The sequence below is a fragment of the Cucurbita maxima genome, unplaced genomic scaffold (genome assembly GCF_002738345.1).
Source record: "Cucurbita maxima cultivar Rimu unplaced genomic scaffold, Cmax_1.0 Cma_Scf00004, whole genome shotgun sequence".
NCBI classification, from domain to species: domain Eukaryota; kingdom Viridiplantae; phylum Streptophyta; class Magnoliopsida; order Cucurbitales; family Cucurbitaceae; genus Cucurbita; species Cucurbita maxima.
The window spans coordinates 6,458,036-6,470,772 of record NW_019272020.1 but is presented as its reverse complement, the minus strand read 5'-3'; positions in this window follow the sequence as shown (position 1 = coordinate 6,470,772).

The following is a 12,737-nucleotide window of genomic DNA, read 5'->3' as shown; positions in this document are numbered from 1 at the left end:
TGTAGGAACAAGTTTGAAGGGAAATGGTGGAGAATTACTCTCATATTTGAAGAAATTCGAGAGTAGGAGATCCAAGATTTAAACGCTCGTAACTCTCGATTGAGAACTCAATTAAGCTCGCCTCTTGCTTCTATCAGTTGCCCTTGATTCATAATTTATATATGGATGATCCACTGCCAGTGAAACGTCCAGAATCACAATAATTCCATTCTTGATATTTTTGGATGTTCCACGGGAATTATCTACTCCAATCAGAACCTTACCGACCTTGGTTTTGAATCCTAGCTGTTGGATGTGATGATCTGTGAGTGTTCTAGATTATATCAAATTTTAGAGGAGATCCAACGACTGAGATTTGAGATTCGACGATTTTTGTGCAGATGGTCATTGTTGATAATTTGATTCTTTCCAGAATGGCATACCTATAATTATCCGTATATTCAGGGATATTTTGGTAATTTGTCACTTTTCGAATATTTTATTATTATTTTTCCTGAGAAAAAATCCATAATTTTTCTAAAACTTGCTCATTCCTTGTTGGCCATTTTCCCGTTCTTGAACCTCTTGAAATTCTATCTAGAAAAGGAATTAAAAATCTGGAAAATTCCTTAGAAATTGGAAAAACGAAATTCTCAATCCTTCTCAAAGGCCTTTTAAGTCCTTAAAATGACTGATTATGGTATAGAAATAACTTGTTAACACCCTTTTCCTTGCTTAATCCTCTTTCTTTCTTTGGATTCTTTGGTCTTACATGGGTGACTTATTCTCATTGGAGCTAATTTCCTTGGTTTTTGGGGTTACAAGTTGCTTTTACCATAAATAGAAGTAGCACACAATCACTGTGACCTATTATATCGGTCTATATTTCTTAGGAAGCTATCCTACACGGGCTAATTGGATATATATTTACTATTCTACACATAGTCCACACGTGCGAGTATGAACCCACTAGTAGATTAGCACATCTCCTGGGTCCCTTTCTTATCGAGCGAGCATTCTCTAGTAGCTGTTGATGTTGGACACGCCTATAAGAATTGCTACCGTCATAGCAGCATTATTATAAATAAAATAATTATTTTCCTGCCTCGTAGTGTACGCGTCGTACCATTGTAAATGAAGAAGGGGTATCCCTTAATGCTTTAACACGCAATCATGCATGAGGTCCCAACATTTTTTCTTTTTCACTATGATGTATGACAACCCCTCTAGCATTTTACTTCATATCATATCATTATCATAACTTTTCATGTAATTTCGGGGTTATGTATCATGTCAAAACATCTTATTGCATGTTATTCATATCATACATCTTATTGTATCACGTGTATCATACCATAAGCATATTGTATTTTCCAACATATCATGTCATGCTGAACATATATCATTTCATAAAGTATATCACAATATGAATCGTATCATCAAACGTATTGTATCATAACATATATCATATAATTCACCTATCATATCATATCATATCATAACTTACTAAGTATTCTTTGAAATACTTGGTTGGCCTTAGTGACGTTCTATCCTATTTCCACAATTTTCTTGACTTGTCCCTCAAAATTTGTAACGACCCTTGAAGATAAATCCACTATCAAGCTTATTCCCTCGCTGCCTTCCAATCAACGGATCTCCGAGCATTTCGAACTAACTTGGCGAGGAAGGTGAACTATCTAGAACTCTGACAATGGGCTCCTAATTTTTTGAAAAGAAAAAACTCTATTCGCGAAGTCAGAACGACGTTTGGATGAGGATTTATGGGTTAAAATGAAGGAGCTTGAAGGGGAGTGAGAAGCATTAGTGGAACCAAAGAGTGAAAGAGATGAATAAGCAGAAAAAGATTTGATCGTTCAAAGATTGGCAGGAGATGATAGAGAAGGAAACGGCGGGGAGTATCCGATCGTTGTTTTATATTACCTTCCCTTACATTCATCATATATTTCATAGTCGGTTAGTCACACTCACTCTTTTAACGTATAAAATTTGAGGTGACAAAAATATTATGGAACAAAAACTTCAAAGTTACAATGTTAACTTTTAAAAAGGTTATGAAAATTTGGTTACCTTTAAAATAGGAAAGAGTGGGACAAAATAAAAAATGTCAGGTTCACTAGAGAATAATCATCTTTTTATCTTGTGAAAATAAGAAATGAAACATATGACATTTTCGTAACACTTTGTTTTGTTGGAAAAAAATTAAAAGAATCTTTTATGGAAGTGTTTATTTACATTTATTTGATATAATATTATAATGAACTTTAAAATTACATTGAACCATTTTGGAATACAATTTCAAAATATAAGACGATGCTGTTCAAATTTGTTACAAATGAGAAGACGAGTTTGGAATACAATATTACATAGAATGAGTCACAAAAGATAGATCATCATAGAAGAAACCATTCTTGTAAGTCAGATATCTAAATTTTTGGTTGTGGTCTAATTTTAATTATTTTGATTTAAGCTGGAGAAATAAATACCAAAAGTTCTCTATGTATTTTAGGAAATTTTTGTCACGATCCATTGTAAAAATTTGGATAAAAATCTATCAGAATTGGGCAACAAGTAAATAGCGCCTAAACAATAGGTTCGAAGTTGAACCTGTCTCAACTTTGGAACAACCCTCCCATGCGCACAAACTCAACCCACGTCCACCGCTCAGCCTGAAGTTCACTCTTACACAGTTCATCTGCATGAAGCCCAGGCCCATCCTCCCTCTGGCTAAGCTCAACTCCAGCACCTAATCGACAACCCGATTCACGATCCAAGCTGTCCACGACCAAAACTTACTCGATCCACAACGCAAATAGATCTAATCCACCACCTAACCCATAATCCAACTCGACCCATCACCCATGACTCGACCCAACCCGCGATTCAACTTGGCATGTGTTCTTTATAATTTATAATTATGATGTAAGACTGTGATCTATAATGTACAATGACATGTAAGAGTGATATGATGATGTATGACGATGTTTAATGTTTTGTTATGATGATTATGATGTATTTCGATAACGATATGATAACGATGTATGATGATGACAATGCATGATGTTATTTTGTTAATATGACGTTATTTTCCATATATAAGTTAAGATGCATATTGTGAATGTCATATTGCATTACGTCGGCCTAGGACATTACCCTACAAAAAATTATAATGTTAAGATGGATAGTTAATACACATATATTACAAATAGTAATACAAGGATGAAACTAGGGTTGTGTCATAAGGACGTTTAAAGACACGAAATTAGAGGGACCTCATGCATTTTTGTATGTACATAAGCATCATGATACTTCTCCTTTTATGATGATGAGTATGGACGCGTACGCTACGGTGATGACGGTGATCATGTTAAGCATGACACTCAGGAGTCCACTGACCTTCAGACGTCGCTACAGATAGCTAACTTAACTACGATGGGTCTAGGGGTGTACAAACCACCTTGAAATTCACGCTCGCACGTGTGAGTTGTGTGTTGGGAAGTACTGCACATTCATTTTAGTCCAGAATGGAGGCCACTCCTAGGGTGTTTTAACAATGGGTCATTAGAGTATTATTACATGTGTTTGCATATTTTCACAGCCCCTATAATGGGGTCACTTACATCATTTTCTTTGAAATACTCAGACCATGTGCTACATCATTTTTCAGGTAAAGGCAAGGAACCCCCGTACGGTTGACCGTGACATTGCAAATCAGAGAGCATGACATGTGCATAGGATAGAAGCATATTTAATTTCCTAGACTTAGGTTAGAATAGGTTGTTATGCATTTCTTGTTTTAAATTTATTTCATTATCGTTTTAAATTTCATTTCTTAATTATGTGTTGAACATGTATGACCATGACGGTGTTTTCAATGATGAAGTATGCTTATGTTTGAAATCTATTATTTAAATGATGATATTTTTAAGAGTTAATATTCTGCATATGGACTTAGACTAAGATGATAGTAACGACTTTAGGCACCTGAAATCTAGGGTCATTACATATCATATCATAATCATTTCATTTTATCGAACACATAGTACCATAACATATATCATATCATTCACATAACATATCATAACGTGTGTGTGTATATGTAGAGACATATGAGTGGATCAATTTCAAATATTTAGTCAAAATGATCTATAGTACAGGGATAAGGCTGAGTACCTTATCTTGGAGCCTTATCTTGGGGACACTATGGATGCGGCCCACTTTTATATATGATATAAACAATGTGATCACTAAATTGTATATGCAGAGACATGCGAGTGGGGGCGTCCTATGCAATGAGTATTGCATAAGATTGGACTATGAAGAAAATCACTCTCACTTTATAATGTCGTTTACTGTTGAGACTGATTTTTTTTTTTTTTCATTCGATGACCTAGGTAACTCGATCTTAATCCTGAGCTAACCATGAACTCCTGTTTATTCGGAATTATCCTTAGATTTGCATGGGTGAGAGTGACTTGAGTTTACTGACTCAATAGGCCTCCCATTTCAAGGGTAAGAATGAGTGAATGGTTGGAGACATAGGGTTCAAGATGAAATTCACTCCTATCCACTTTTAGGGATAGTAGAGAGGTAGTTCCCTTAAGTACTGACTCCAGGTCTTGAACAAGGGGCCCCACCCTCTCATTGGCCTTAGGGATTCGGTTTACTAGTTCGACCACAAACCAATTTTTCATTAGAGATTCAGTGGAACATAAGGAACAAGAAGTAACTTCAGGGGTAAAACCGTAAATTGACCTAGGTTTAGTTACGAACAACTTGTGAAGGATCGACTTACTAATCATGGTTATATCAAACGGACAAAAATAGTGAGGGGAGTGCAACCACTAGGCTAGAGTGAAGTATCCTAGTAGTTAACGAATATTGGTTAACAAGGTTAATGAGTTTAACCAGTTAATCTTGAATCGTTGGAGCCCATGATCTATAGGTACATTAGGTCCCCCTGCTAGCTCATATCGGACTAAACCATAGAACAGTGTGACGAGTGAGTTCGAAGTGTTCGAATTCGAATTAGAGAATATGCGCTAAATATATAAGATATATTTAACTGCATTTTTGTTTTATTTACGAATTAAACAAAAGGAGAGAATCGAAGATATTTAAATAAGATTTAAATACTTTAATCAATATGTGTCGGAATTGATTGGGATTGACATTTGAATTAATTAAATTGTTTAATTAATCATTTAATATTACTTTAATTTGAAATTAATTATTTAAATTAATTGTTGAATTAAAATGGAGAAAGTCAAATGGTTGACTTCACTTAATCGAAAAATACATGTTTGAGTTAATGGAATTTTGAGTGTCAAAATTAGGTTTAACCAAACTTGCATATTTGTCAAATAAACCCTACAAATTTGAGTAGAATTTTGAGTGTCAAAATTTGGCAATTTCAAATTTGCATTAACATGCAGATATGACTCTATAAATAGAGTGATCAAGGTCCATGAAAGTCTTCTTAGAAAAACCTTGAGAAAATCTCTTCCAAACTCCCTCTTTACATATACTAAATCTCTTCCAAGTCGGGTCACTCACCAAATTCCACAATCTCATTCTAAGGCTAGAGAATAGTAGGGAATACACTAGTGGTAGTTCGAAACCGGTTCGTGAGGAAAAAGAAATTTGAACTACAAAAGGTTAGTACTCAAACTCCTTGAGTTTTAGTGTTTATGAACATGCTTGGAAATTTACTATAATTGATATATTTAGAGTGCCTAAGATCCAAATTGCTTCCGCATGTGTTACAACACCATGAGTGTATATATATATATATATATCTATATCATTCATATATCATATCTCAAACATATCGTCAAACGTACTGTACCATAAATTATATTGGGTCGTTCACATAACATATCATAATCATATCATTTCTTAAACATATCATAATCATATAGACATATCTAAGTCACATTGTTTCATAACATATCTTTGTCATATTGATATATAACATATCCTAATCATATCATTTCTTAAACACTTCACACATATCATAACATGAGTATGTCTTCAATCATATTTTATCTATAACATATCATCTCCTAAATATATCATTTCATAACCATTCGAATATACGAGCATATGACACGTGTGAAATCATGGACACATGTCATTATACAACATATAATTATAACCAAACCGATAGTAAGGTCACTTACTTAGTTGACTTTAAATTTAGCTGCTAGAGTCCGTCCTTGAGGTTGTTCCACATATTGTCGACTCTATAAATAATTCACCTAATTTACTTGAACTTAAATTGATGAAACGGACCCTATACAGACATTATTTACAATGGATAAGATCAAATTCAGCTGAAGAAGGGTCAAAATTTTAGGAATCGGTACCGAAAGCATCAACCTGAGCCAAATAAGTAAGTTTTGATCGGAGAAGCTGCGTAAGCCAAAGGAGTCGGCATTTGCATGTGTGACACGTGTTGCCGTGGGAAGATAATGTGTCACAAGTTACTTCTCGGGTCAAGGAGCGGACTATTTGCCATTCTTGCACCTTAGTTCTGAATAACCATTATTTCTTTACATAGGAAGCAAGTTTATAGTTTTAAACTTATATAACACTTAGTAACCCTTTCTCGCAAATATAAGTTTTAAAAATTAATTAAATATCTCATAGATACTTTTCAAACCATTTTCTTCTAGAATAATTTTTTAAAAAATAAATATTGGAAAAGTCTAAAACATTTTTTTATTTCCCAATTTCTACTCAAATTTTCAACCATAATTATACAAATAAAAGATAAAAAACTTAGGAAGATGACAAACAAACTATATAATAATTAAGATTATCGAGTTATCTTATAACAATATTAGTTTCGATTTTTATTCTCTATTTTTAACTTGAATTAAACTTCTCTTTAGATTGGGATATCCATTCGTGGAAACGCAATACATAAGAGCTCCAACAACATGAGATACAAATATGAAACATAATTATGACATCACACGGACAACGATGACCTCCCCTTTTTTTTAAAAAAAATCTAAGGCATAAATACCACATAAACCCACTTTATTTTTTTTATTGTTTTTTTTCCTTTCTCCTTCATGATTTATTTGTTCTTACATTTAACTTATTTTTTTAATTGAAAATGAAGAAAGGAGGAAGAAGGAGAAAGAAATACCTCAGGGAAGTGTATCAAAAGAAAGCATGAGAACCACTTATTGTCATATCCCATCTTTAAAACCATCTACATTTATGTTAAGAATAAATAAATACAAGGGAAAGAAGAATGAAAACAATGTTGAATTAAATACCTTATACTTACCTATAGTTTATTAATGCAATTACAACTCAATCTATACTAACTTATATTATGAGTGCAAATACGAACTCAACCTATACTAACCTAAACTATAAATTGGAAAGCAAATCTATCCTATGCATGTGCCACGGTCACGGGATATGGGATGCTTCCGTCAGCCTCACATGGGTGTCTTGCCTTTATTTGAAAATCTCACATGGGTGCCTTGCCTTTATCTGAAAATCTCACATGGATGTCTTGCCTTTATCTGAAAATATAGTAACACGAGGATTGAGTATTTTAAGAATACTCAGTAAGAGACCTCCAATCGGGGTTATGCAGCAAAGACATACAAATGAGATTACGAGACCTATCCTTCGATCTATTTTCCTACGGTACTATCCTAACAGGGGAGCTTTTAGGCCAGACACCCGTTAGAACTAGTAACTGTCACAGCAGCGTTATGTAAAACATAACAATCATTCTCCTGCCCTTGAGTGTACACGCCCGTACCTTCGTGATACCTTCGTGATGCAATAGGGGTATCCCCAATGCATGAGTACACATAATGCACGAGGTAAAAAAAATTTAATTTTAAATAATTTTAAATATAATGATATGATAAGGAACCACTACAAGGGGAGTAAGATTTATACCCTAAAGCCTCGTTTGTGATTTTATTATTATTATTATTATTTTGAATCCTTTCAGGATCTTTTTGAAAAACTTGGTACTAAGATTCTCAAACCTTGGTTATCCTTTAAGGGCTTTAATACTATAGTTCTTGGTTCTTGGTTCTTATCCTTAGAACTTGGTTCTTGGTCCATGTTCTAGTCCTTACTCTTTGTTTTGTTCTTGGTACTTTCTAGGTGTTGAGATTTATACCCTAAAGCCTCGTAATTAATTATTTAGTTCTTAACAATAATTTTTATTATTTTATTTGTAATTTAATTGCTATCCCTTGTATGAAAATTCAAGGTTATTATGTAATCTTGAACCGTATGTGGTTGACATACAAGAGTATCGTGTTGAAGTAATAACCTAAAGACTCTATAGTATATGGATAAGGTTGGGTGTCTTATCCTGGTAACACTATTGATAAGGCCCACTTTGTAATGGTTACAAATTATTTGATCCAAATCGTTCATGTGGAGACATGTAAGTGGAGAAATCCTATACAATGAGTTTGTATAAAACTGGACCAAGAAATATTTAATATCTATTTATAAATTCATTAATTGAGAAGATTAATATTTCACATGATGATCGTATGCAACTCGATCTTAATCCTGGGTGAGTTATGAATTTCACATGATGATCGTATGCAACTCGATCTTAATCCTGGGTGAGTTATGAACTCCTGCCTGTGAGGGCTTGTCCTTTAATTTACAGGGGTGAGAATGACTCTTTTAGCCAATTCAATATGTCTACCATTTTGGGGACTTGACCAAATACGGAGTTGGGAACATAATATCATGAGATGAATTCACTCCTTTCCATATAAGGAAAGTAGATGAGTTGTTCTCTTAAGTATTGATTTCGAGACTTGAATAATGGGCCCCACCCTCTCATTGGCTCGAGAGGGACTTGGTTTATGATTGGATCATAAACAAATTGTTCATTAGAGAACTAGTGGTACTTAAGGTGAAAGATGTAATTACAGGGGTAAAACAGATTTTTGACCCAACTGTAATTATGAACAACTTGTAAATGATCGACTTGCTTGTAATGATTATATCAATGGACATAACCGTCCTACAGTGCATAAGAGTGCAACTCTAGGTCTATAGTGAAGTGACCTATATTTAATGAATAGAAATTAATTAATTAAAGAGTTTAATTAATCAATTTCCATTCATTAAATATAGGTCACTTCACTTGTATCGAGCTTATAATCTGTAGGTCCATAAGGTCTCTTTGCTAGCTCATAGTAACACTAAAAAGTTCAATTTATTTGAAAGAAAATTTGAAATGTTAAAATTTATATTTAATATATTAGATATATTAAATATAGAGGAGAAAATAAATTTAATTTGAAATGTCAAATTAATATTAATATATTAGATATATTAAATAAATAGAGAAAATATATTTAATTTGGAGGGTTCAAATTAATCTTTAATATATTAGATATGTTAAATATAAATGGAGAAAACGTTCAAATTAATATTTAATATATTAGATATATTAAAGAAAAAATATATTTATTGTATTTGATACCATTAAATATTAAATAAATTAATGTATTTTGATAGATTAAATAAAAATATATTTAAAATTTGAATGAGATTCAAATTAATTAATATATATTAGGATATCTTATAATATCTAAATATGATTTGTATAAGGTATTATATCTAATATATTAAATATGCAAATATATTATTTGGCAAATATTCTCCAAGAGTCCTTGTAAATAGGACCCTCGGGTTTAGCGAAAGAGATATTAATCTCTCCCACTTTCTCTAGAAAATGAAATTACATCTCCAGAAAATTCAAAAAACTCTTTCTTCTTCTCCAATCCCTTTGTGATTTTCTTTCAAGAGGCTTCCACAAGCCTTGGCCTTGTGTTTGAGTCATAGCAAGGAAGATCTTGTGAAATGTGGAAGAACGTTTGCATGTTGGATTACTTCAAGAAGTCTTGCAAGCTAAGGTTTCTACAAAGGTAGAGTTCTTATACTCAAATTTATTGCTTTTGTTTTAATTCATAATAAATTTCAAAACGGTTCCCAATGCTTCCGCACGAAGCGTTCACTCCCTTCACTAGGTTCTTGTTCTGTTTTTTGTTCTTTCCCCAAGACACTCTCCCAAGGATTTACGACACTAGCCATGTACTTGACAACTTGTTGCAAGGCTTCATGCGTTCCAAACGACATGGTCTGAACCCACATCATAGGGCTTGCACTTCGATATGGTCTGAAAACCTATGCCCAAGGCTTCATGCGTTCCAAGCAGCATAGTCTAAAAACCTACATCAAAGACTTCTTACGTTCCAAGCGATGTAGTCTAATCCTGCATCTTAGGGCTTGTCCTGTGATAAAGCCTGAATACCTACGCCCAAGGCTTCATGCATTCCAAGCGGCATAGTCTGAATACTTACGCTCAAGGCTTCATGTGTTCCAAGCAGCGTAGTTTATGTCATGAGCATGTTGTACTGTGGGAGGTCTTAGGAGGTTCTTGATTCTTGGCTAAGGTAACTTACTCTCTTCTTTGTTCCATCGTGGCCCTAGACTACTCCCCATAATAAACCATAAAGGTCACGTGATCGGTGCATACATGAACATGGCATCCTACAAATCTTTGGGTGCCCATAACATGGTGCAGGGAATCTCATCTAGGTGAGGGAAACTTGATGCCAAATATGACATCCTACAAAGGAAGCATGGTGCAGGGCATCCCACCTAGAATATGAAAAATTGGGCCTATAAAAGCATCGCTTAGTGGGAGGTCATAGGTCATATTGGACATGATTAGAGTATAACCTAGCGTTCTTGAATTACTGAGTTTAAGGACCTTGGTCCCTTGTCCTTGAGTGGTACCTAGAATTCTACTTACTTTGGTAGTTCTAGAGCTTGTATGGTATTGTTCTAAGCTACACGAGGGAAGGTGCATGACCGAGACAAGAGTCTATTTTTGATGTGGTCAAGAAGGTTATATCGCCATCAAGTGAACGACCAAGGACACCGAAAACCAACCTAACCATTCTAGAGAAGTAGAAGAGGCAGACAGACCAATGCAAGCCTGTGCTCAAGATAGGGAATATGCATCCACCAGTAGAGATAATTGAAGGTTTGACACCATGATGACAGGTACACTACCCATTTTAGGTCATTATGCTTTTACCATATTTGATTTTTGCTCTATGCACTCTTTTATATATGTTCCTTTTTGTTACACATGCTAGGTTCAAATTAGAACCCTTATTGCATGTATTGTCTATAAGTGCCCTTGCAGCTGTAGACTTAGTAGCTAAGAATAGAGTAAAAGATGGCCAAGTGTAGCTGATTGAACCCTAAGGGTAGACTTAATAGTAGTTAACATGACAGATTTTGACGTAATACTAGACATGGATTGGTTAGCTGAAAATTGCACTAGTATAGACTATCATACAAAGGAAGTACCATTTTCAGAACCCCGCTTAGGTTTAAAGGTACATGCTCCAGGACTACCCCAAAGGTAAGTCTCAATGATGAAAGCCAAGAGACTAGTTCAATAAGAGTGTTGAGCAATATTAGCATGTGTAGTGAATGTAAGAGAAAAAGAAAAGACTCTAGGCACCATACCAGTAGTAAACGAATTTCTAAACATCTTCCCAGAAGATCTACTAGGAATATCACCTCCTTAAGCGGTAATACCCCAAAAATGAAGAAAAGTCACCTATGTAAGACCCAAAGAATCCAAGGAAGGAAATTGAAAGGACTAAACAAGGTCAAGAGTCTTAAAGCAAGTCATTTCTATATCCTAAGAAGTAATTTTAAGAACTTAAGGCATTTGAAGAAGGATTGGAATGAAAGTGTAAGCGAAAAGGACGAAAAGGTCATTTTTCCAATTTCTAAGAAACTTTCGGAATTTTTAAATCTTTATCTAGAGGAAATTTCAAGATGTTGAGGAAGGGAAAAATGACCAACTAGAAGAATGTTTAGGAAAATTATTAATTTTTTAGAAAAATAATAATTGAATATTCTGAAAGTGAAAAATTACCAAATTACCCCTGAAGATATGGATAATTAACTGCCATTCTGGCAAGAATCAGATGATCAACAGTGACCAATACACAAAATTCATAGAATCTCAAATCTCAGCCGTTGGATCTTCCCAAAAATTGGATACAATCTAGAACCCTCACAGATCATCACATCCACGTATACATATAGCATTCACGTATCATATCTCAAACATATCGTCAAACGTATTGTACCATAACATATATCATAACATTCACATATCATATCATAATCATATCATTTCGTAAACATATCATAGTCATATCGTTTCATAACATATCTTAGTCATATTGACATGTAACATCCTAATCATATCATTTCTTAAACACTTCACACATATCATAAAAGGAGTATGTCTTCAATCATATTCTATCTAGCATATCATATGGTAAATATATCATTTCATAACCATTCGAATATACGAGTATATGACACGTGTGAAGCCATGGACACGTGTCATTATACAACATATACTTATAACCAAAAGAATAGTAAGGTCACTTACTTGGTTAGCCTTAAATTTAGCGGTTGGAGTCTGTCCATTGAGTTGTTCCAAATATTGTGACTCTATAAATAATTCACCAAATTTTCTTAGTAAATCTCACTTCCTAATTTAATTTAATTTAACTTAAATTGAGTAGACAACCCCTCTACTTACTTACTTTTTTTTTTTTTTTTTTTTTTTTTTTTTTTTTTTTTTTTTTTTTTTTTTTTTTTTTTTTTTTTTTTTTTTTTTT